The sequence below is a fragment of the Actinia tenebrosa genome, unplaced genomic scaffold, assembly GCF_029948245.1.
Source record: "Actinia tenebrosa isolate PJP-AT-01 unplaced genomic scaffold, QUT_ActTen_1.0 PGA_scaffold3__52_contigs__length_22856419, whole genome shotgun sequence".
Taxonomy (NCBI): Eukaryota; Metazoa; Cnidaria; class Anthozoa; order Actiniaria; family Actiniidae; genus Actinia; species Actinia tenebrosa.
Genome location: NW_028292580.1, coordinates 246,325 through 272,756, shown reverse-complemented (window position 1 = coordinate 272,756; position 26,432 = coordinate 246,325). Strand labels below are relative to the sequence as shown.

Below are 26,432 nucleotides of genomic sequence, written 5' to 3'. Positions count from 1 at the left end.
AATTACAATCAAACTTCAACTTCAAGGTAAGTCTCGTTTAATTCTTAATTTTGAGACATTTCTTCAATATTAAAGTTGACAGAAGATCAGTATTTAAAGGCCATTAATAACTCCTTGAAGCGCCCAACATTGTTACTAAAAAGGTCTCCCTCAGAAATCAGAATAAACAATTACAACACTAACCTTTTAAAAGCATGGAGAGCCAACATGGATTTACAGTTTGTTTTAGATCGTTATGCTTGTGCTGTTTACATCTTGTCTTACATAACAAAGGGTCAAAGAGGTATGAGCAAATTTCAAGAGAAAGCATCTCAAGAGGCAAACTCTGGCAACAAAGGTATTGTTAACAAAGTACGACACATTGGGAATAAATTTCGTAATGCAGTAGAGATCAGTGCTCAAGAAGCAGTGTATTTAGTATTACAGATGCCTATGAGGAGGTCATCTAGAGAATTCCAATTTGTCAACACCTCAAAACCAGATGAAATAACATTTTTATTGAAAACAATTGAAAAAATCAAAAATTATTTTTAATAATATTAAAAATATGCGGAAAATTCGTAAACATATCAGTGTTGAAGTATGCGAAACTCTTGTCCATGCCCTTATATCTTCCAGACTTGATTTTTGCAATTCTTTGTGTATGGTTTGCCAAAATCTTTACTGCAAAAATTCAGCATGTTCAGAATGCAGCTGCAAGACTCGTGTCTTGTGGTCACAAACATGATCATATCACTCCAGTTCTTTTTCGCTTGCACTGGTTGCCTGTCGAGCAGCACATTGAATTTAAGATACTGTTGTTAACCTTCAAGGCTCTAAATAATGCTACTCCTTTCTACCTTCGTGAACTTGTTAAACCATATGTCCCAGCTCGCTCCCTGAGATCAGCATCATCAAATCTTTTAACCAAAGGTCCATCAGGCTTAAAACATATGGGAAAAGAGCTTTCTCGAATACTGCTCCTGAGATATGGAACAGACTCCCGCCAAGCATCAGGTCTTCTGTATCAATTACCAGTTTCAAACGGGAGCTTAAAACCTGGCTATTTAAACAAACGTACAATTTATCTTAACCAGTAATTAGTCTAATGTTGTTATTAGTTTAAATTTTTATAGTATGTAAATGCAATTTTTATAAAACCTAGTTCTTAAGAGAGACTGTCTCTAAAAATCGAGCAAAAATAAAAAACTATGGCAGGAGTGAAAAAATCGATTTTCTTTATTTTTTGCACATCAATAGTCCCTATTGAGATAAGAAACCTAGCATAGTTTATTTCCTCAAAATAAGTTTTCTTTTCGAGAAAATCAAGGATTATCGCTCCCTTGATCATGACCCGCACTTTTATGCAAATTTGCTCGGAATTATAAACAACAAAACTCCAATGTTCTATAAAAACCATCTAGAAATAAAAATTAATTCTATTTATCAAAACTTTTGCTCTTTTACAGCAATTCTACGGCAAAAAAAAAAAAGTTTGAAAAGTTAAATTTACATTGTATTTAAGGAGACTCGAAAGCAGCTTCTTTTCTTTCATAGAGAAAATCTGAAATTAGGTCCCTAGCAAAAAACGCGTTTTCAGTATGTGCCATAATTCAGATTTGCTTGAAAATTTGTCCTAAACATGCCAAGATGTCATGCGAAGAATAAGATTCTTTGTTTGTGTTGTGTCTTAAACGAAGGAATGATCGTTTTGTGAATGATACGTGAAAACATTATGCCCAAGCCGAGGAGGTCTATACCTACAGATCTAGAGTTGAGTTTATAAGTTTGTAAATTTTTATGACTTAAATACGAGCTCACTCAGAGTTCAGTTCAGTTGACAGTTGGAAGTTGAGTAAGTAAGAGAGCAAGAGTGAGAGCTGATAGCACAGGTCACAACGAAGTCGCAGCTAGTCAAGAGCCATAACCACAGTTCAGATGAGTTCATTGTAAAGTACTACAACCAACAGAAAATAAAGCAGAAGGAAGCAACCGAAGAACGACCCGAATCTTTGTGTCTGTTGGGAAAGTATTACTCCCCCACTTCCCCTTCGTGACACTACCAAATCATGTTTTAAACGTTGTTCAAACGTTTTCCAGGATCGACAAAAAGTCGTAAGCAGTCGAAAACAGAGCAACCAAGTTGACCAGCCCGTACGCGGGACTTCGGATACCATCGGCTATCCTCGCCATGCGCCGCTAGCTGTGCACGTGGGTTCCGAAAGTAATTCGAAGTTTTACAACCCTTACACCGGAATGAACTTTATGTCATTTATTTCTTGTCATTTAACTATATTTTTCGCTAGTCAAATAGGATATGAAGTATATATGGGTAAACTCGATGGCATAGTGTCTACTGCTTGTTAATATGCAGTAGACACAAAAATAGTAAAGCAATTATTCGCCTTAGGCTCAGTGACTATTGCGTCATTTGTTCATGTGTCCATCTGTTCATCGGTCCATCTGTTCATCTGTTCATCTGTTCATTTGTTCATCCGTTCATCTGTTCATCTGTTCATCTGTTCATCTGTTCATCTGTTCATCTGTTCATCTGTTCATCTGTTCAAAGCATACAAATCTGTAAGATTAAATACATCAATAACCTAGATCAGATCAGAAAGTAATCGTGCATTTAAATAGAAAAAAGCTATAGCAAAAAACTTAATTTGAAGAACCGGGTATCGATCCCGGTTCCTCTCGCATGCTACGTGAGCGCTCTACCATTTGAGCTAATCCCCATTGTTATCACAGGTAGCCCAAGCTTGGTTTCTGTGGTGTCCTGTTATAAGGAAATGTATGGAGATTCATCAAAAATTTCAATAAAATCATTGAGACGTGAAATAAGGCCTCGAAATTTTACCCGATCATTGAGAAATAGCACTTCTTTGGCTCTGCGTGGTTATTTTTTGAATTTAGCCCGTTTTAAGATTTTTTCCCCCACCAAAAATCTTAAAACGGGCTAAATTAAAAAAATAACCACGCAGAGCCAAAGAAGTGCTATTTCTCAATGATCGGGTGAAATTTCGAGGCTTTATTTCACGTTTCAATGATTTTATTGAAATTTTTGATGAATCTCCATACATTTCCTTATGACGGGACACCACAGAAACCAAGCTTGGTCTACCTGTGATTGTTATTTAAAGATATTCATGTTAGTTACGCTATTATCACATTACTCTACTTAAAGGGTTGCATATTGTACAAATGTTTTATCGATATCACTCGAGAGGATGGTCAACTGTATAGATGTAACCATCTTTAGGTAAAAAAGACATGAGATCGGTTGTTAAAAAGTCCTTAAAAAGTCTTTAGGTAAAAAAGACATGAGATCGGTTGTTAAAAAGTCCTTAAACCAAATAATAAAAAGAACTTTGAACCTCAAAAACCAAATGCATTATTTGTGTTTATTATACGGCACACTAATTCCCATGTATCGCTCGAATAATGACCGCTTTCACTTGAATTGTTTGGTGAAAATATGTTTAAAAAAAATACTGAAACATTTCACACACCGGGAATCGAACCCGCACCATGGCGGTGAGAGCGCTAGATCCTAACCAATAGTTTACGATTGCGGTATGTTTCGTTGATTTTATCCGATGAAATACGCCATTTGTCGTTTTATATAAACAAGAAAATAAGGCAAAAATGAAAAAGGGAATATAATTTCCAATTTTTCTTGAATCCTACGCATAGATGGGAAAGGGATAAATGATAGAACATAGATGGGAAAGGGATAAATGATAGAACATAGATTGGAAAGGGATAAATAATAGAACATAAATGGGAAAACAATAAATGACACAAATTATCATATCAGGCCTTGCTGATGCGCTCTAACAAACCCTTTAGAAGACGTCACGTGATGGGGGCTGGACGGGTAGACCGTGGAAGGGCTGAAGAAATCTGTACAGCCCTCCTCCATTACGCGCGCATTATTTATCAACTTTAGCTGAATTTTTTTAAGTTTAAACCAAAAATTTAGTGATGTGATAAAATGCATAATTTTGAGCAAAATATTTTCCCGTCTGATCACAACCACTCAGGCAAAAAGTGTGAAAGATTACAAATATAATAAAAAATGGTAAAAAAAAAAAAAAAAAAAAAATGGACGGGAAAATAAAAAATGGATAAAACAAAGATATCAATATAGTGGTAGAAATGTATATTTGAAAAAAAAAATGTTATTAGAATATATAATCTGATCACCGCAGGCAGTCAAACTCGGTAGAGCCAGCATACAAACGGTTTACTTTCCTATGAAAATAAAATTAAAATTGTCTTATGATCGTTGTAGTGCGTTTGGAAAAAGACATTTTGGAGTTGTTTGTCGGAAACGTTTTATTTTCACTCAAAATGTTACAAAGTCACTCTGAACCATGAATCAATCCCCGCCCCTCCCCCGTGGTGTTGGTTTGTGTTGACATGTAAACGAGGCAGCACGTGGTATCAGAGCAGCAGTCGACGAGAAAAGTTGTTGTGTGAATATTTTCTGACTAAAAATCCTTCTTTTATTCCTCAAATATGGATCTTTACGGGCTGATACTGGATCCTAAAGGTAAATTACCTATTATATTAGCCATTTATTGTGTAATTAGTTTATTTAGAGCGATATTTAAGAGTTGAATTGAACGTAAAGAGTTCGGTTGCTTGTCGCCATGTTTTGGCGGGATGCATTCTCAACAATTTAGCTTCAAGTTGAACGATTTATTGCTTGAAAAAACTGAAATATCCCAAATAAAATATTCTTTTATGCTTTTTTGGGGATTTAGCAATTTGTTATGGTAAATTATCTATATTTTGTGTGATTTTGTTTGGATTTTACGGTCTCATCAAACAGACTATTGAAGTCAGTTTTCGTTCGGCGTTTGATTTTTGTTTGCGCTTGGAATCTTGAATGAACTTCGAGTCATACTAAAATATGAAATAAATACAAGTCATTATGAGAATAAGAGATATCAGATTTCTCCATATTCAAAGATTACTGCAAGTCCCTTGCGATCGTAGGGTCAGAACTCGCTTAAAGTTCGTTTTGGAAGAATAGATAAACTTTTGTCGATCGAAGTTAGAAAGAACTGCTGCCCATGACTCTTCAGCTTCACCTTCAGAGTCTTGGGATTGAAGGGTTAAATAAATCATTTTTGGAGATAAAAACCGGATTTGCAAGGATTTGGGCAAGCAAGCAAGGAATCATTACAAAATCCTGGTATTTTGGTTTTATTGAGGAGGATGGTTTCGAGGAGTTAAAAGAAACTTGTTGTCACACGACAGTTTTCTTCGCTTCTAAAGCTTTTGACTCATTTGCAATGTTTCTCTTACTAATCTTGTAATCTTACATTTGATCTTACATTTAATTTGTCTTACTTTATTTGCCATGAGATTAAAATTTCCTTGAAGATAAAAATATGTTTTGGTGAAATACATGTATTTAATTTTGGATGCCAACAGACTTCAGTACTTGATGATAGTTGAAAACACCTAGTATGTTAAAGTGCGGGGTTTGTTGGTTTTATTTCTATAACTAAGTTTATTTTTAAGTAAAAGCACTAAAAAGTTTAAAATTTCTCAAATTTCATTTCCCCCAATTCTTCCAGGATTAGAACAATTTGTGGAGCAAGTATTGAATGCAGGGCCCACTGAGGGAATTTTAGGTGGCTTTCCGGTTCCACAGTGAATCCAGGTAAGAAATGATGCATTGGCTTTTGATAATGGCGCAATTCATATAGGATTTGATAATGATTTTGACTTGATTTTCGATTGTGGTTTATAATGATCCATTATTTTTGATAACGGTGCAACTCATAATACAGTCAATAGCCCACTTCAGAGATACGCTTCGTTTGTCAAGTACAAAGGTTCCAGTATGAGGCTCTGTGCTAAATGCACAGTCATTCGTGACAAGAGAAAAGAATAAATTGAATTTAGCACTGAGTCTCCAACTGAAACCTTTATACTTGACAAGTGAAGCGTATCTCGGAAGTGGGCTATGCAAAAAACGTTGTCATTGACCAACTCAAGCCTACTCGACTGGACGAAAAGGAATTCTAGGTAGCAATCGTTGAAGCTGAGTTGACTCCATAATTTTATCTGTCGAGTTATGCCTGGTTTACAGCACAAACCTTTGCAGGGGAGTGAGAAGTGTTGAAGGAGATGTTTTTTTAATGCCTTCATATTTTGAACTGAATCATAAAGACTGCTTTGTTTTTTTACCCTAAACCCAAAGTCATTTGATGGATTGTTTTTCGCCATTATTATCTTATTACTAGCGAGAACAATTTATGATTTCATAGTTCAGCAATTGATGATGTTTCTTTGCGATTTAGTTCTTTAATTTTAATTTTATCCTGTTTTCTTGCACAACATAATACACAATATAGACATGCAAGCGTATAAAAAACTGAAAACAAGCGTTACACTACAGAAAAACTAAGTTCAAAGATAGAATAATAATTGCGACTCACCTTCCTCGAATTTTTTAAATCTGTACATAACTGTACACAACTTATCTGCATCTGTTGGCTCGAGCAAGTATTACTCAATTTCTTGTTCCCATCCAACCTCTTTCCAGGCCATTTTAAAACGGGCATTTTCCTTGATGCATTGTACCATTCTCCATCATATCTAGAGCCAACCACAGTGAGATAATAATGATAATAAATTAATCTGTAAAGCGCAAATTCAACATTCGTTTTCAAATGCGCTAAAAAACATAAAAAATTTATAGTGTATAAAATTAAACATGTATCTATTAAAAATCTAAAACTACTAGAAAATCCTATTTAAACTACTTAATGTTAGACCTACTCTTGCTGATTAGAAAAAAAATTATTTATATATTTTTGTAAGTATATTTATTTATCTTAATGCAGTTTCCTACAGAACGACAAACACATACCCCAAAAGGCAAAAAACAACAACAAAACAAACAAAACAAAACAAAAAAAACAAAACAAAACAAAACAAAACAAAAAAAACCCAAACAAACAAACAAACAAATCCCAGAAATATAATGAACCATTGCACAGAAACAATAGACACATCTAGGACTTTTTCATTGGTTTGGCTCATAGTTCAAACTGCTGCTCGCTCCAGAGTTAATTTGGTAATTAGGCAATCACAAAACTAACCAAAAGTAATCATTCTTTGCCAGTTGTAAAACTTCAATATATTTCTTTTTAGTCAAGAGAATAAGACTTTCTGGCTCTTCTAGTATGTAAGGCAATATTCAAGAATTAATTTTGGCTCACTGCTATAAGTTATCCAAGATGTTCATAATTCACTGCATTATAAAACTTATACATGTTCTGAACAATTTACAACATTTAGTTTATGAAATTTTGCAAAAACTATATAAGTCATTTTGGGTGAGAATGAACAGAAAAACTATGAACCTATCCATTTATCATTCATCCTTTGTAAATTTAACAAATTTACGATGGTTTAGCGTGGTATGTCCTCTTATTTACCACAATGTGATGTCAAAAGTTGGTCAAAATGTTATGGACTCATGAGGCGTAAGCTGAAAAAAACTCACAAAACTCTAGGAAATAGATGGGGCGAAATCCAGAGGAAGAGAAAAGAACAAGAAAATTAATGCCAGAAATCACTCCATTCAAACTCTAAAATTGAAATTAAACAACTTTTCTTGGTGAAGCTGAAAGATAATTTTGACTTTATTTCTCACTTTCAGAATGGTAAATTTTCACAAATATTTTGTTAACAAACTTTTTGATTGGTTTACAAGTGACGAGCGAAAGTGACATGTGACTTCAAATTGGCTTTTCAAAAGCACAAGGTGATGAAAACCAGCGAAAGATAGTTAGAAACACATTTCAAGAAGAATAAAATAACATTCAATTAAGAGTTTGTTGAACTTAAAGTGCCTATAACCTTTATAGGATTATGATCAATCTTGATTTTCTGTGTGTTGGAGATGAATAAAAATTTTCCTTTCTCGATTGACTAAACATTCTCTGAGACATAATGCCCTAAAGTACGCAGTTTTGCCATGCCCCATCGAATTGGACGGGATAAAGGGAAACTGGGACCGAGCAGAGTCTCGTGAGTGGTGACATCACAACAAGTATAAATGTTTTGATAAGCAAAGATTCTTACGTACATTTTGAAGGCAGCTCCTACCATCTCGGTCACAGAATCATCAATATCAAGACCTACTACCATTCTTTGTAGGTAGTCTAACTTTAAAACCACTGGTTGGAAGTCTGTCGAGACATCTCCTGAGTCTCTCAATCTGTCCAAAGCATTGATAACGCTATGAACGGCTTCAATCAAATACGTTATGTCGTCCATGTTTACTCTCGCTATAAGAAAATTAAGTTAATTCAAGTTGTTTGAAAGAATCAAAACGAAAAAAAATAGTACCAACAATGATGTAGAATTAAATATTATGGTAATTTAAGCTTTTAACGTACATTCATTCATTCATTTAGTGAACTTACTTGTTACTTAAAGGAAAAAGAAACAAAAAACATTGTTATTTATAGGAAAACCAATTGCAGCACCATGTGGTTCTCAAATTGATCCATCATTTTGCTTTTCTCCTTATATCACCCCCACACCTAACCCATATGAAAAACTATTCCGCCTGAGTTGCCCGTGGTATTATTCAAATTTATACTGTATAAACAAAGAAGGGTAATAAACTTCCCAAACGGTAGTAATTCTTTTTTCAAAATCCCAGTGGATATTTTCATCACTCTCTAGTAAATTCTTGTATACAGATTGCACGGTTGCCTTAAAAACAAGATATATTTTCCTTAACCTTACATTGAAATATGATACTGAATTCAGAAAAAGATTTATATGTATTGAGTGTAAGAGAACTTCCGCAAATTCGCTATTCGTTGCCTTGGTAAAACCCATAGTAGATTTTTTTCTTTCCAAAGATTATATGATTATATGTGGAATTTCTAAGCTACACTTTTACAATTTTTTCGTTTCTTGGTGGCTGGTCTCTCTTCGTATGTTCTCGTGCAGTCATATCTCTTGAAGTTGAATAAAGAGTTCACCACAAATGAGAAAAACAATCTCAAAGTTCCAAGTAAACACTTAAATCGTCGCTAAAAGCCGCAAAACAATGATTTTTGTACCCCATTACTACGATGGAAAAGGATTCTATATTTCACTATGAGCCTTCAGTTTTCATGGACCACGAAAATCATCTATGACCGCGGTGCATCACGATAAGTGCTAATAGGTCTTTAACTGGTCCATCTTGCTTGCTTGCTGTTGGTTCTTGTTTGTTAACTGGTACATCTTGTTTGCTTGCTGTTGGTTCTTGTTTGTTAAATTCACTAGAACAAAGTTTTTGTAGTCAGTCCAAGTCAAGTTTGCACTAGTTTGTTTTGTAAGTATTTTTCTCGTTCATTTCGCCGGTTCTTGAGTTCTTGATCTACTTTAGTTATTCACTATATTTAACTTATATATTTATTTGTTGTAGAAACCGTATTTAAAATATTAAAACTCCTGGTCACAACCCAATGTGTAATAAGTTTATGGTTGCGCCCACACCCTTCTTGGCTAGTTAACATTGAAGGGATTCAAAGTATTTCGCTGGATTTCATATTTTTTTTAAATACTCAATTTATCTGGTAAAATGAGTAAAAGTTCTTCTATTTTCCTTTTAAAACCTAGTTCTTTGTTTTTTTGTTGAGTTTGGAAGCGAATTCTGTGATGAATTAATTGTCTGAACTTCAATATGAAGGATGACTTTGACTTTGACGGAGTCAACTGAGTCAAGTATAGAGTATAATTGGAAGAAGATCTATTTGCAAACGCTTTCTCTGTTTTCAATTTCAAAGTCAGACTATTTTATTCTAGGAATTATTCGACCTACGATCTCAAAACTGAATATACAAGATAATTGGCCGTTTATGATACAATGGGGACGATCAACAAAAAGCGTTGTGTTACATTGTTTTAAATTACTACATAACTTGACCTTCAAGGGTCACGACTCCTACATTTGTTGCCTGAAATTTCCTGTGAACTAAGCGAATATTTTAGAAATTCATTTAGAAATGCTATTTATTTTGTCTTCATCCAAGTCTGTAAATTACTGATTCATTTTTGGAGCGAATTCTTTTTAGACCTTCGCAGATTTAAACATTCAAGAACATTATTGCTTCGGCTGTTTGTAATGTGCAGCGATTAATTTACTTTTTATTAAGAACGGCTTATTTGAATGACAGAACTGGCCGAACTTCCTTGGAAACTCCATTGGAATTGTTTTTTCTGTCGTCTTTTACTATTTTTTTCTATATTGATTGTTTTCCTAAGAAGCTACTTAGTAAATACAACTTTTGATCAGTTATAAAACTTCGCTCAATCAAGTTTATAATAATTTTTACTGAATACCGCCGTGACTTTGAACTCTCTCTATGGAGAACAAAATCCTCCAGAGCTTGAAATCAGACTCGTCTTTAATTCTAATGAAAAGAGCTTTTTTTGATGCTTCGGGCTCGATCTACAAGTCTTCTGAATAATCAAAATGTCGACGTTGCACATAATCGTTCTTGTTTTACTTTAATACATCACAAAAAAAGGTTTGACTCATTGAAATTTTATTTCAGAAAGAAATAACAACCACAACAACAACAAATATTTTTCTTATGATCTGTTAACTAAGTAATTAATTTATACCCCTTAAGCAATTTCAAAACCTATGTAATAAATAAGCACATTGTCATAATTAGTAAATGACACGTGAAATTTAAGTTTGAAACTTGTTTCATCATAAGTATCTAAGGAGATTGGGTCAGCTGACCTGTTTGAGCAGTTTACATAATTCCCATGAATGCCCTTATAACCAAGACAATACAATATTTTGTTTAACCTCCTTTGCAGCAATTCTTATGGTCGTCAGCAACATTCCGTGACGACCCTAAGAACGGCCGCAAAGGAGGCTACATTTTGTTTGGCCAAAAGGAGAGATCTCACTAAACAAATGAGGTACACTAATAGATAATAAAGCAAACTATTAAATCTACAAGTGAAATAAACCTCTGACTGTCCCCAAACGAAATGTTGACTTAACAATCATTCAAGGATAAACAAACAAAAATAAGATAATTATTAAGTTACTAGCAAACTTACCAATTTCACGCATAGCTGTTTCCATCTGATATTTCTTTTTTTGTTTGATTGCCAAACATGCGACCTATGAAAATTATAAACTATTGCTGAGTTATTGTTGTCATTTTACATAATTCAGCTTTCACATTTGACTTACTTGGTTAAGAAGTTTTCCTCTTATTCTTAGCATAAGGTGGAGGGTGTCGGGGACTACATTCGCGAATTCAATCGGCACCAGAGAATCATGTTTAACACCGAATTTGTCACCATCAGAGTTAGCTAGTTTGGAACATCTTTCTATGGACCTTTTGATAGGCCAGTCTTCAAATGGAATCAATGTTATAGATATACCCAGGTTGCCAACCACTGCCTTGGAGGTTGGCACTATACAACATCTTTACAGCATCACAAAGCAGCATGAAACAGTCATATGCCTTTGAGGAAATTTTCTGAGCCAAAACCTCTCTTGCAACACTGCTGAATGTATGAAAAAAAATATGCAAGTTATAGAAACTTTTTATTAAGGTTGACATTTTCCAATATTTACAATTTCCAACAGTTGGGAGACACCACAAATAATATGCTCTACAAATGACTATGCTTATCCCAAAATAAATCGTAATTTTTGGGTTGAGCTGTTTACCTCTTAAATTCATTAGACTTCCAGCCTCCATGTTTGTCTGTCATTGTTTGCAGTCTGGCAACTCCCTTTGCTCTTTCCTTGGCCGTCCATTCAACGGACTGGAGAGCTGAGGCAAACTCTTCCCGATGAAGAAGCCCACCATCAGAAGGATTTCTGTCAGTAATTGGTTTTCCTGCATTACCTCCAAGACCCAACCACATCTTACTCAAAAACTCTCTTTTCAGCATGTTAAATGTGAGATGCATACGGTCTATGGTCATATCGAATATTGGGTCAAAGTTGTACAATTTGTAGAGATCAAATAGAATGCTCATTCCACAAACTCCTGTTTCAACTTGTATTTGTTGCCGCTAATTTGCTGTTGTAGCAGCATTCACCTTCTTTCCATTTTGTTATTGGTAGGCAGCAGTTTGAAGAGGATAATGCTTGGCCTTAGGAAATATGGCCATATATCATCAGGTTTGAATTTTTGAACTGGTTGTCTGTGAAGAAAAGACTGCATTTAAATGATGCCATCATGGTATTTAAATGTATTCATAAATTAGTTCCTGACTATTTACATAAAAGTTCGTCTTGGGTTCAAAAGTCCATACTAGGAACACAAGGAATGTAAAGAAGAACCAGTTAGATATTCCTTATTTCCGTCTTGCCACAGGGCAGAGATCCATCTTTTATAGAGGTTGCCAATTATGGAATAACGTTAGTGATGATCTTAAATCTGTAGAAAGCTTAAATGTCTTTAAGCGCAGGGTAGTGACTCAGTTACACTCAGGTTAGTGAATCTCGGTTCCTGCTGACCTGTGCACTGAACTGATCCATTGCTCTGTGCTTGAAGATGTTTCTTATTATTATCTTCTATTATTGAATATATTATAGAATTAATATACTAGTAATTAAGTTTAAGAGCGACTTTCTGTAAGAGTTGACAAAACATCGGCACAAGTCAAAAAATCCAAATATGAGTTCTTAGTGTAAAATAAATCGAGGTGTTGTTAGTTTTAAAAAAAAAATTTTTCCCACAAAATTTACGAAAATAGATTTCGCCCAAATGCAGGGGAAAAATGACCGACGAAGTCAAGGAATTTAGTACAAAAATAAGCGCATCCTACAGCTAAACTACTTAACGATATTTTCGGTTGGTACTTTTTACCGAAGAAATAGGTATTCCTCTTGTTTTTTGTTGTATTTATTCTAGAATATTTGGCGATTTAAGATTCAAAAAATTTTTTCTACCGTGTACACTTTTTGCAAAGTTTAAAAATGCAAATTAAGGCCTTAAAATACTGCTTATAAAAACTATGTGCGGAGATACCAAATTATTCTAAACCTACACCCAGAGGATTATATAATGTATTTCTATCAGATTGAAAAGAAAAATTTCTGGGCAAATCATTTTTAGATTTACGTTTTTTCCATTTTTTTCATTCCAATGTTGGAAATGATCTCTAATTTTTTGCTTGGTAAGAAATATGGAATCCAAGTTCAGTCCAAGGACAAAGTAATGAACACAGTGATCTTTTGAATTTCCATAGTTTGGGCATGCATCACCATTAATAAAACTAACATGATCTGTTCCACGACATATTTTGTAATGACGTGAATTCTTGTAACCTAGTTTCTTTAAAAATCTTATCACACATGGCCATGTCTTGTGAGGAATGTGTGCATCATTGGTTAATTCATACAGGTTTTATTGTTTGTGTCACACGTTTTATAACTGACGAAAGTTTTAAGGAAATTAAGTTTAACGTGTATGAGAAACATACCATTGAATTTTGCCTTCGAATGGGTTTAGTTTACTCCCAAAACTGTAAATTGAGGTCTCATAAAATTGCCGTTTCCATGGGAACGGTACATTTGGTGACCAATTTGTTGATGTTTTTGTGTATCCCATATAATGACCTACTCGCACATCAAATTTCAAGGGTGGTCAAAACATTTCATTTCCCACTTGAACCTACTCTTAATGTAAAGTGGAAACTGTAAAACAAAAAGCAAATTTGATTTACAACAATATGATTACATCAAAAAAATTTTTTTTTTTAGATCTGGTGTCATCATGAACACAAGAGTCCAATATGTTGTTGCATAACAATCTTTAATGCTTACACTCGCACACATACGATCACTCTCAATTACATGATTACGTCATAGCTTCATCCGGGAATCCAGGATACTACATTTTTTCCCTTCAAAGATAAAAGATAATGTCAATGTTCAATCTCTAAGGACTCTTCCAATATGATCAATAATTAATCTCACAACTCTCATTACGTTGACATATCATATTGTAATAACTAAATGATGTCCTTTCATAGACGCATTGTCTTTATGCACAGTCCTTGTGGTGAGCTGGTCCTCTTCGGTTTCTTTTTGGCCTTTCTGTAGCTTGCTTGGTTTGTAAAGTTGGTTGCACTGGTTTCTGTGGTTCTTGCAGTTGGTCTGAGTTGTTTGTGTTCGGTATCACCTTCATGTCGTGTGATGTTTGGTTGTCTTCTGGTTCTACCTTAGTTTCCTTCCTGGTTTGTAAGCAGTTGTCCATTTATTTCTCTTTGTCTGCTTTAGTAGGGCATAATCTTCAACAATATAGTTGTGTTTTTTTGTGTTCTTGTTCTCTCTGTGTTTCGTTATCTTGTCTTTCTTCTTTTTGTCTTTCTCGTTGATCTCTTTCTCTCGTTGTCGATGTTCCTCTTTCCTTGGGTAGTGGTCTAGCTTTGTTCATGCTTGTCTGTTCATGCTTCATATGGTGTCACTCCTGTATCAGGGCGTAGCGTAGATCGGTAACCAATAATCATGTCTTGTATGACTGCGGTACAGTCCTTTCCTTGCAGGTGGGCAATCTGTTCACTTTTGTTAATCGTTTTCATGAAGCTTTCTGCCTCCTCGTTGGCTCTACATAAGTAATTTTAAAATAGGTATCCACTTAAGGTTCTTGAACATGGCAGGTTCTTTGCTTTTGGTCTTCATCCAGGATGACTTGGGCAGCTCTCTTATATAGTTTAAAGATCTTGCAGATGTTTTCACGTGATCCCCATGCTGTACTGCCATATAGCATGATCGGTTTAATCATCGAGTGAAAGAACAGTTTCCTTATATTTAATGGAAGGTTATGTTTGATGTGCTTTAAGACTCCAATCATTTTTGATATTTTTTTACTTAAAACTTCAATGTCATCATCGAATTTTAGTTTGCATCAACTCGGACACCTAGTAGTTTTTAAGAGTTAAGGTATTTGCCCTGGCAAAATTTCGTTCATATTTAAAGTTTATTTTTGTCACACACAGTAAGATTTTGGGAGTCAATTGTACTCCACCGATAAAGTAGAAGTGACTCCCAAAACAGACTAAAATGACTCTTTGGAAACTTGAAGAGTCAAATAAGCTCCGATTCCAGAGTTGGGTAAATTGGAGTTGAAACTACTCCTATGCAGAGTTAAAATGACTCTTAGAAACTTGAAGAGTCCACTAAGCTTCTCTTCCAGAGTTGTGTAATTGGAGTTAAAACCACTCCTTTGGCGAGCAGATATCATTCAGTTCTGAATGTTGGAGTAAAAATTACTCCTCCTAGTGCAAAGATTCTATTGAATACACGTTTCGACATTACATATTATACCAAGCAAGCCGATTAAGACTTGAGTCTCTTTCTTATATGAAGTGGTCGCAATTTATTCATCACGAGGAGTACAGCATATACCAAAACAATAACAAAAGTGATAAAAATCAATTTGGTTTGCTTTATATTTTACTAAAAAATAAAATAAAACGCAGAGACGAGTGTTAAGTCATTGAATGGGAAATTATTTAATTTTTTTAATGCTTAGCTAATCGTCATTAACAATTGTTGAGAAACTTAAGTTTCTCAATTTTTGATTGGTTAATGAAAAATATAAACAAATAATGTGATTGACTACAAAATTGACATTTTGTTATTTCTTGTCATGGATGATAGAAGGTCATTTCATTATCAATGAATCTGTCAATCCATGAATCAAGGAATCTGCAATCAATCAATCATATTACTACTACATTACAGTTCGCGGAATAACATTTAGGTGCCCCTCTAATTGAGTAGACAAAATACTTTACAAGATTTTGGATGGTTCTTTACATGTTTTTATCTTTCAGACGGTTTGATGTGTTGGCATGTCTTGTTGACCTATCAAGGGCAATGGCAAATAGTAATCCTTGAGATCACTTTGTTGTATTACATTCGAGTAGACTGGGTTTATCATCTTCCTCAAAGACATAAAAATGTGAATTCCAACCAAGGGTTGTTGTTGGGGTTTCTTTCAAATACACAAATTTTCCTCAGCTCTGCAAATTGTGCATCCTCATTTTGATTATTACCAATGCAAACAATGCAGCCTTCCTTCTATGTTCCATTTATAGTTACCCATTTTAGCTCTAGACAAAAATAAACAAACAAAAAAAGAAAAGAAAATCAAATGGATTGTAATGAATCAGGTACTTCCAGAACCAGACTCCCTTCCTTCATGGTTTTTCATCCAGCAATGAATAATGCTGCCTTAATTTAGAGTATATGATAATGTATACCAACTGCTGTTATCGATTAAATATGTCAATTTTAAAAATCGTATACATATAGTATACATACAGTTTACAATGGACTACGCTTTTAAATCTAACCAAAGTAGTATAGGGAATGGGGGTTCTAGCGCAACGACAACCGGAGGATTACCCGTCTAAAGTACCCATCTCGATTCGTACGGCGATTACCCGCATCCCGCGTCTATGTAAGATATGTTAGTCTATATATGGAGTGCGAAGATTGTAAGAGAACTTTTAAGAAAGAAGTGGACTTGAAGAAGCATTTAAAGATGAAGACGAAATGTATGAGTAGCTATGATTGTGGATGTGGTAAGAAGTTTGAGACTAAGGTTAAATTGTTTTGGCATTGTCAGGATTGTGAGTATGACTACGACGATCTGAAAAGGGTCTGGAATTAGGCATAAGATATCTCCTATTACATAGATGGAATCCCAAAGCAATTTCGAAACGGTGTCAATGCCCGGTAACGGTGAGATTGATGTTAGACAGTTTTGGCGCCAGTCAGAAATGAAGGTCAAGAGAACGCTTCGAAAAGGCATAGAAGAATTAGGAGCCCTGAAAGCGAGTATAATGGTAGAAGTAAGTTTGTCAAAAGATGAGGCAACGACGACAGCAATGCTGCGATCAAAGTCGTTAGTGATATTAGAGTCCACGAATCTGGATAAGTCACTCAGCGAAGCCTTAGAAGCAATAATGGAGTCGCTGTCTAACTACACGAAAGAAGGATCAGGTTGGACAGTGGAGGAGGTAGAAGGTATGGAGGTTAGCATGGCAAGGTACGTGCCAATACGAGGAGGAAGTTACGTGCCCCTGCCGGTGTGGGTAGAAAGGAAGAAGGCAATCGTTAACGTAAAGAATGACGACAACCGCTGCTTTATGTGGGCAATACGATCCGCACTGTATCCAGTAGGTAAGGATCCATGTAGAACAAGTAAGTATCCCACAGACGATTTAGAGTGGGACGGTGTGGAATTTCCCATGCAGTTGATAGACATCCCCATATTTGAGGAAATAAACGATTTAGCAATTAACGTTTACGGAGTCAGAGACCAAACGATAGTACCACTAGTGTTGTCAAAGAGTAAGGGAGAACGAATACACCTTTTCTACCACGGCGGACATTATTCGTGGGTTAAACATATTAGCAGACTGTTTTACAGACACACCAAACACAAAGGTAAGAAATACTTCTGCGATTGCTGCTTATTATCCTTTACCAGCGTTAAAGCTCTAAAGGAACACGATGAAATATGTCGCGGAGTCGAAGAAGTGGCGCAACGGATCCAGATGCCCACAGATAAGAACCTATCCTACTCAGACCATCAAAAGCAGATGCAGGTGCCTTACGTGATATATGCAGACTTTGAAGCGTTGATAACTAAGGAAGAGCGGAAAAGTGGTGCCACGAATAAGGTGGGATTACACGAGATCTGCTCCTTTGGTTACATAGTAGTCAGATCAGACAGTAAGGCCAACCCTCCTGTAATTTACCGAGGTAAGAACGCAGCTAATGAGTTTCTAGAAGCATTGCGAGAAGAGGAGGAAGAGATAAGAGAACAATTAAGACGTTCAAAGAAGATGGAATTTACCAAAGAGAACCAGGAGGCTTTTACCAAGGCAAAGAAATGCCACATTTGCCAACATACGCTTCTTCAGTTTGGAAGACGAGCCAAGAAAGCGTGGGATGAAGATGGAAAGTATTTAGGAGAAGCTCATTTTAAATGCGGGAAGTATGCTAAGAAGGGTGAGAAGCCGGGAAAGCCCTCCACGCATTGCATTCACTGCCACAAAGCATTTGTCGAGGATTTCTATGTGGATAAGGTTAGAGATCACTGCCACATCACGGGTAAATACAGAGGTGCGGCTCATTGGAAATGCAACATAAACTTCAAAGTAGATCCAGAAATGGAAATACCCGTATTCTTTCACAATTTAAGGGGTTACGACAGTCACTTACTCTTACAAGGAACGGACGGCTCCGAAGTAAAGTGCATACCCAACAACAAAGAAAGGTACATGTCCGTAACCGTAGGCAAGCTGAAGTTCTTAGACTCACAGCAGTTCATGGCGGACTCCTTAGCAAACTTGGTTAAATACAACACGGAGTTCCCCATTTCCAGTCAATACGGCGCGGAAAGGAAAGGAGTCTACCCATACGAATACATGGACTCCTGGGATCGATTCGAAGAGCCCCTACCACCCAAAGAGAGATTCTACAGCACCCTAAACGAGTCTGGTATAAAGGACGAGGAGTACCAGCATGCGTTAGATGTGTGGGAAAAGTACTCCTGTGAGAATATGGGAGAATACCACGACATCTACCTACGTTCAGACGTAGTGTTGCTCGCAGATGTTTTCCAAAGCTTTCGAAAGATGGCAATGGAATACTACGGGTTGGATCCAGCGAACTTCTACACGGCTCCTGGGCTTAGTTGGAGTGCGCTTCTAAAGAAGACAAACGCGCAACTGGATTTCCTAACGGAATACGACATGTACCGCTTTATGGAAGACGGTATCCGCGGCGGTGTTTGCGGACCCAGCAGACGATACGCCCGCGCAAACAATCCCACGGTGGAGTACGACCCGGAGAAGCCAACCACATACATCTTCTACTTAGACGCAAACAACCTCTACGGTTGGGCAATGTCACAGTACTTACCTGTACGCGACTTCGAATGGGATAACATAAAGCCCATAGAGTTTTACCTAAACATAGGCAAAGAAGACGACAAAGGTTACGTGCTGGAGGTGGATCTGGAATACCCAGAGCACTTGCACGACGCACACAATGAGTTCCCATTAGCACCAGAAGCAATAGAAATACCATTTAAGCAGCTGAGTCCGCTGCAGAGGGAAATGTGTCCTGGCTACAAACCCTACAGGAAGCTAACGATGAACCTGATGGACAAGCGAAAGTACGTGGTGCATTACCGCAACCTGCAGTTCTATGTGCGCCACGGCTTACGCGTGAAGAAGATCCATCGCGTTTTGAAGTTCACGCAGGAACCATGGATGCGCTCCTACATTGACTTTAACACACAAAAGCGCACGCAGGCAAAGAATGACTTCGAAAAGAACCTGTTTAAACTAATGAACAATAGCGTATTTGGTAAGACAATGGAGAACATCCGCAAGCGCGTAAGCATAAAGATAGCCAGCACCAGAGAGGAAGCAGAAGCATACGTATCACAGCCTGGATTCGTTAGATACGTAGAAATGTTAAACTTCTACGTGATTCACATGAAGAAAGCGAATCTATTCCTGAATAAACCCGTATACACGGGGTTTACAGTGTTAGACCTATCAAAGCTGCTCATGTATGAGTTTTACTACGACAAGCTAAAACCGAAATACGGTGATAAGTGCCGCCTCTTATACACCGACACCGATTCCTTGATACTAGAGGTGCAGACGGAAGACATTTACGAAGACTGTGTTCCCGACATCGATGAATACGACACCAGCGATTACCCACGCGACCACTTCCTTTACTCCCCTAAAAACAAGAAAGTAATCGGGAAAATGAAGGATGAGATGAAAGGAAAACCCATCGTGGAATACGTGGGTCTGAAACCCAAGATGTACAGCGTGCTAAAGCTGGACGGTGTAGAAAAGAAAGCTAAAGGCGTAAAAAAATACGTGGTTAAGAAGGACATTACGCACAAGTCCTACTTAAAGGTCCTGCGTACGCGTAAGGAACAGCGACATAAAATGAACAGCCTGCGCAGCTATGGTCATCAGATACATAACGTCACGCAGGAGAAGGTGTCACTGTCTGCATTTGACGGTAAGAGGTGGATGTGTGATGATGGTATCCATACGATAGCATTCGGACATCACACGATAAGCAGTTCTTCCATGACGAACCCACGTGTGGGGCCATCGTGAAGATAATACAAGATGGGCTGACCCTTCTTAGCTATCGCACTTCGGATCTGGTAAGTTTCCAAAGACCAATTAGGATCCGTAGCTCTTTTGGATCCTCCTTCTAATTCACCCGGCTCATAGAGATATCGAACCGTGACATTACCTAATCTTTTTTCATGGGGGAAGACCGCCCTCGAACTTCTGACGTAGGACTTGTGTTCCACGTGTTTCTTTTTTATAGCATCCTTGGGTTTTATCCCCGTAGCCCTGGCCGCCTCGTTGTTCAAAGCCGCGATGACCTGGGGGAGCCTCTGAGTCCATTCCCTGTTGCGTTTGGATGGATCTTCCAGCTCTTTCCAATACTGGTACCCAAAGAGACGCTCGGCCAGGGTCTTATTGAATCTTTCGACGATGCTTTGACCCCTGTGGTACTCTGCTTTAGCTCTTCTAATCTTAGTGTCGTGGTCTTTCAGGGTCTTAGTAACCACGCCCATGAACTCTGTCCCCGCATCCACTTGCAGCAGCTTAGGCCATTTCAAGACGCGCTTATAAATCCTACCTAGGGCTTCTGCGACTTCTGCAGAATCCTTGCTGGTTATGGGTTCGGCGTCCTTATATCTGCTTGCGATATCGACTACGGTCAAAGCGTACCTATAGGTCTTTTTTCTCACCTTATCGTGCGGCAAGAAAAGCAAGTCCGCCTGATGAACTTCATTAGGGGTATTTACGGTAAAGCTGGGCCTGGGAATGTACTTAGGCACGGGAAGATAGACCTGCCAGAGGGTTTGTTTTTTTAACCAGTTCTTAGCCATTTCTTCTGATACCCTGGCCGCGGTCGCGAGTTTCTTGATAGCTGATGCTCCTTTCCAATAGCCTTCGGGTCCATAGTAAATCCTCTTGAGTTTGTCCTCTACGCGGCCCATTATATGAATTCCAGGATGAGATTGATCTTGCGTCCGTTAAAATCCACCGTCTTTCCGTCCACTTTGATGGTGATGTTTATGCTTTCCACCAAATTAGACAAGTCATAGCTCAAAGAAATGGGGGTGTATTCTACCAGGTCAAATGGATTACCTTTGGGTAGAAACTTGGACATAAGAGAAGACTTTTCTCCATTGTTGTAACTATGGACCAAGTCGCAATAGACTTCGTAAGAGGATGCGACTTTCCATTTCACGTCAAGTTGACCATTGATCGTGGTACTAGTAAGACCCAGGAGTTCTACCAATGAACTGCCTTTTAAATTGACGCTCCCATTATTTTTCTTAAATGTCATTTCATGGGGTAATCCTGTGGTAAGAGTATATCCATGCTTTGCTAGCTCCTTAGCCAGTGTTATAGGTGTGTATTGGGAATCTGGTATTTTTGGTTTGGCGGCATTGTCAACGACAAAGCCATCAATTAAATTATACCAAGAATTGTACAAAGAGCAACTAACCAACCGAACCCTTTCCGCGTGGATGGGAGGATTCAGATAAGTGGTAAAGTCATTCTTGTCGCTTTCCAAAAAGACGATCATTATATTAGATACGCCAAGGCCACGCCTCCTGCCAGCCCTGCGACTCCTACGAAGACCAACTCACTATTTTTTTGTTTCTTAGAAGGCTGGTAGTAATTCTTAAAGTCAGGCTTCTTTAACACCACTGTGGGGTGCGCCTGCGAATAAAGTTTGAAGGCGTAGTCTGTGTTTTCGAAGTTCTTATCCGCCTGCATTTTGTCTTGGTAATTCTTATCCAACCAATCCCTGTAGGCTTGTCTTTTTTTATTCCAAGCCGCCACGTCCCGCTGATATTTCTCCAGCGCTAAGTCGTGCCTTTTTCTTTCGGCGTTAGATTCTGCGTTTTTATCACCGCTAACTAATTTATCCAGATATCTACCGCCATAATTAGCTCCTGTAAATGCTAAAGCTGCAATAACTCCACCTGCGACTAAGCTAACCATTATATTAGACGCAAGCAAAGCTTACGTCGTCGGCAGGTACTTTTCCTTTCGTAGGTAATCCTTTAGCATGATAGCCCCGCCAACGGCAGCGGTCATTTTAGCGAAATTAGCGAAGCTCTTGCTTGGGTCTTCAGTAAAGTCTTCTTTGAGCACTTTCTTACCTACCCAACCAATACCAGCAACAATAGAAGTAATAATAGCTGCTTCTTCAACAGTTTTCAACAACGCGGTCGACATTATATTACAAAGCGAGAAGGTCATTCCATTTCAGGGATTTTGTTTTTTCTAACCTCCACAGGTGCGTGATACGTTGAGGCCTCCCGCTTTACTTCTGGCTTCATATTCCGCCATTGTAAGTAAAAGCTGCCTGCTGCTATAGCAATTCCTAACGCGCCGATGACATAGCCGGGATTCCAAAAGGATTCGCTTTCGTCCTCCACCTTTTCTTCTTTCTTTGCTTTGTTCTTCCTGTTCATCTCCGCGAGCTTCTTTCCCGCGGCAACTCTGCCTGCAGATTTAGGCTTGGTAATCTTCTGCTCCTGAGGTTGTTCTTCGGTGCCACTCATCTTATATCTAAGGACTTGAAGGACTTGATAATAACTTGACGGCGACTTGACAATGACTTAAGGATGACTTGATTAAGTACTTAAGGACGACTTGGCGATGACTTGACTAAGTACTTGAGAATGACTTAAGACGACTTGACTAAGTACTTGACAATGACTTGACTAAGTACTTAAGACGACTTGACAATGACTTGACTAAGTACTTAAGGATGACTTGACTAAGTACTTGACTAAGTACTTAAGACGACTTAAGGACGACTTGACTAAGTACTTGACTAAGTACTTGAGAATGACTTGATAATGACTTGACTAAGTACTTGAGGTGACTTGATTATCAGCAAGTGCTGCCTGAAAGACCTTTTCGACTTCTCTATCCTTCTTGAAGTCCTTCCAAGATGTTCCAAAGGAACCTAGTACCTCCTTCAAGTCGACGTGCTGAGCTACGTGCAAAGCCGCAGAGGCTACTGCCATTAACTTGCCGCACTTCAAAGACAACCACCCGCAGGTTATCTTAAGTTCTTGGGATATGACATAGTCATCTCTTATGTCCTTCCGCAGTTGCTCCACGTCGTCTATGGGCAGTGCAAGTCCAAGTAATTTAGTCGCAAGTCGTATAGCGGAGTCTGCGACGGCGTCCGTGGTCTTACTTGCAAGGGCAGCCTCGTACCTCTTATGGAACTTTTTGACTTCCTCTTCTGACAACTTGTTAACTTGCTCATGGGTAAGTTCCTTGCCTATCATTTCTTTACACTTCCCCGAAGACACAAGGATGTTGAGTTGTTCCTTGAGGTTACTTTCGTCTAACTGTGTGGGGACTTCATCTAAGAGCTGCTCAATCTCCATATATGTTAACGTTATAAGGAAACCTTAAAGTGAATATCATCTTGGAATGTTGATGCGTCTTTAAATGCCGCATGTATTCATGCAACTGTTCCTTGGATATCTCACCGCCGTAGTCGCTTAAGATGGTTTCCAGGTCAGACTTACTGGGTGTATAAAATACGACCAGGGAGCCTATGTTTTCCCTGAAGGGTTTAGAGACACTGGTAAGCTGCTGCGAGAGCAACCAAACGCTAATATTGTCATGTCTGCCGCTGAAAGCGAGCTTCACTAATTCGGAGGTGCGCTTTTTTACGTCGTCCCCACAGGCAATGTCATCCAGTATGAGTAAAGTCTGTGTATCTTTAGGGAATTGCTTGTGCCAGAACTTCAAATGGCTGGATAACTCGTTGGGGTCTAAGATATCTACGAAGAAGTCGTCATCATTCCTGCCTATGCCTTCCCAGGTGCGGTTATTCACGTAGGTGGGGCATAATAACACTATGTAGTCGAAGCGGTATCTAAAGGGTCCTAATAGCTGCTCCACGATGAACTGGGTCTTTCCGCAGCCGGTGGGTCCTACTATCAGAGCATTGCAAGGTATGTAATCTGGATTCATATATAGATGGAACCAGTGGAAGCAGTAAGAATGATTACCGCCGACGCAAAGGATAAAAAAGACACCATAGAAATACAAAGGGAAGAGATAGACCGGTTAAAAGAGCGCGTGCAGGAATTGTATGATGAAATGTGTAGTCTGAAGCGTGCAGAACGGTTTGGTGCGCTTTTGACAATAGCGGGGTGGGCTACGGAGTCCATCAAGGACTTCATTCAATATCCTCTATAGAACGTTAACAATTAAGGAACCTCGAAATGAATTAGGTCCATCGCGCAATGGCATCCTTAGGCGACTTCATCGTCGTTGCTGGCGTAGCATTTCCGCCTTCTGTAGCAGCGCATCTTTCATACGCATTTCAGCATAGCGACTGAAAGTACGTGCTTGTGATGGATCGTATAAGCATTGCCACAAGTGTTGTTCCTTCCTGACGCAGCCACACTTATCGCAAGTGTCGTTCCAGTAGTTTACGTTCTCCCAGGCGACCTTTTCAAATGTGACGTCGAAGTCCACAAAGAGGTCGTCTATTTCTTTTTTCTGGTTGTTCAATTGCCTTACCGTGTCGACTGGACAACAACGTTCTGATACGTCGCCATGCTCTTCGCAGACGACTTCTGAAAGGTCGTATCGTTTACATCTGTATTTGTGCCAGGCATCTTCAAAGGATGCGTTGCAGCTTTTGCAAAGAGATTTGAGGCAGACTCTGTGTTCCATGTGGTATGCTAGTGCTTGAGGAGAGCTTAGTACCTTGTAGCATTCTTCGCAAGTAAGGTTGTGTGCGTTGTTTCGGCGACAGACCTTCTTTTCGACGTGGTAGGAACAAGCTTGCGCGGTAGCAAAGGTCTTATTGCAATGTTCGCATGTCGTTTCTGTCGCGCGTTGCTTAAAGCAGACCTTGTTTTTGACGTGGTAGGAACAAGCTTGGCTGGTCGTAAAGGTCTTATTGCAATGTTCGCATGTCGTTGCTGCGCGTTGCTTAAAGCAGACCTTGTTTTCGGTGTGATAGTTAAGTCGCTGTAAGGAACTGAATCGTTTGTTGCAATCGTTGCATGTCATTATAGTAGGGTGTTCTTTATGCCTTATTAATGATCCTACTTCGTTGTTGCTGATAGGGTAGGGTCTCTTAGGGCCTTTAGTTTTAATGTCATTATTTCTTAATGTTTTGAATGTTATTAGGCTTATATTCTTAGGGCCTTTAGTTTTAATGATAGGGTATTATTTCTTAATGTTTTGAATGTTATTAGGCTTATATTCTTAGGGCCTTTAGTTTTAATGATACCTTATTATTCTTTAATGATATCTCATTAACATTACTTAATATAATAAATAAAAAGAGGATAATATGAAGGACCCTAAAATAAGTCTTTACGTAACGTATCCTAAGAAAGAATAATAAGATATCATTAAGATCTCCTTACATCACCAATATACTACATCGAAGTCAGGGGCGCAGCTGCCTGGGAGGAATTCTAATTACCCTTTCAATATATGGACTGCATTACATGTGAACTACCTGCCGACTGCATAATTCGTGAGGAGAAAAAATACACCTGTCCTCATTGTAATAAGGTATTCCCCGAAGGATCCTTTGTTGGGCATTGGTGTCCCACAGATCCTAAAACACAAAGAACTTTAGTTTACAAAGAGGATCTGTAAGGTATATGGAGCGACTGCAATACCGTCAAAAGACCATAAGCACCCTTTGCGGTAACTGCGGTCAAAAGCTGTCCACCCTCCAAGCCTTACAATATCACCGCGACAACAAAGTCTGTCTTAAGAACTGCTGCCGCCGCTGTGATGAGCCCTTCTTTGAAGAGAACTGGCATAAGTACCGCTGCCGCCGTTACCACCTCGAAGGTATTGCCTGCGAAACCCACGGTGACATAGCCGAACGATGTTGCCCCCTTGAAACCTCCCGGGCGCTGACAAAACGTAAGAAGGAAATTGACCAAACCTTTGTAGGCTTTGACGACGTTGAGGGCGTTAAATGGGAGGACAGGGAACACTGGGAGGCTATTTGCGATCGCTGTGGCTGTCAACGGAGTGGACAACATATTTGGTGCTGTCTATACGACGGACCACGTCCTTTAGACCATTACCTGGCGGTACGAAAGGCTTGGAAAAATGAGAAAGATATATGATTCCTCAAATCGCAGCATTCGTAGGAGGCGTCTTAATTACCGTATCCGCTTACCAGATAACAAAAAAAATGAGGTCCGCCGTAGCAGACCAATACTTAACCGCCCATGAGGATGACTTCTAATCGCACAGAGGATTAGCATCTACCTTCCTTTCAACGTCGAACTTCCATCGACCGCTGACCTTACCATAGCTGCGTA

The 26,432-nt window shown here is 38.4% G+C and overlaps 1 long non-coding RNA gene across 1 annotated transcript in view; it reads left to right on the top strand.

Annotated features, from left to right (window-relative positions):
- The first annotated feature begins 4,445 nt into the window (after positions 1 to 4,445).
- LOC116289682 (uncharacterized) overlaps positions 4,446 to 26,432 on the top strand; it is a 60,297-nt gene continuing 38,310 nt past the window's right edge. Inside the window, exons 1-2 of the long non-coding RNA XR_016120691.1 lie at positions 4,446 to 4,537; positions 5,574 to 5,659. This is a non-coding gene — a long non-coding RNA (uncharacterized LOC116289682). The remainder of the gene's footprint in view (positions 4,538 to 5,573; positions 5,660 to 26,432) is intronic.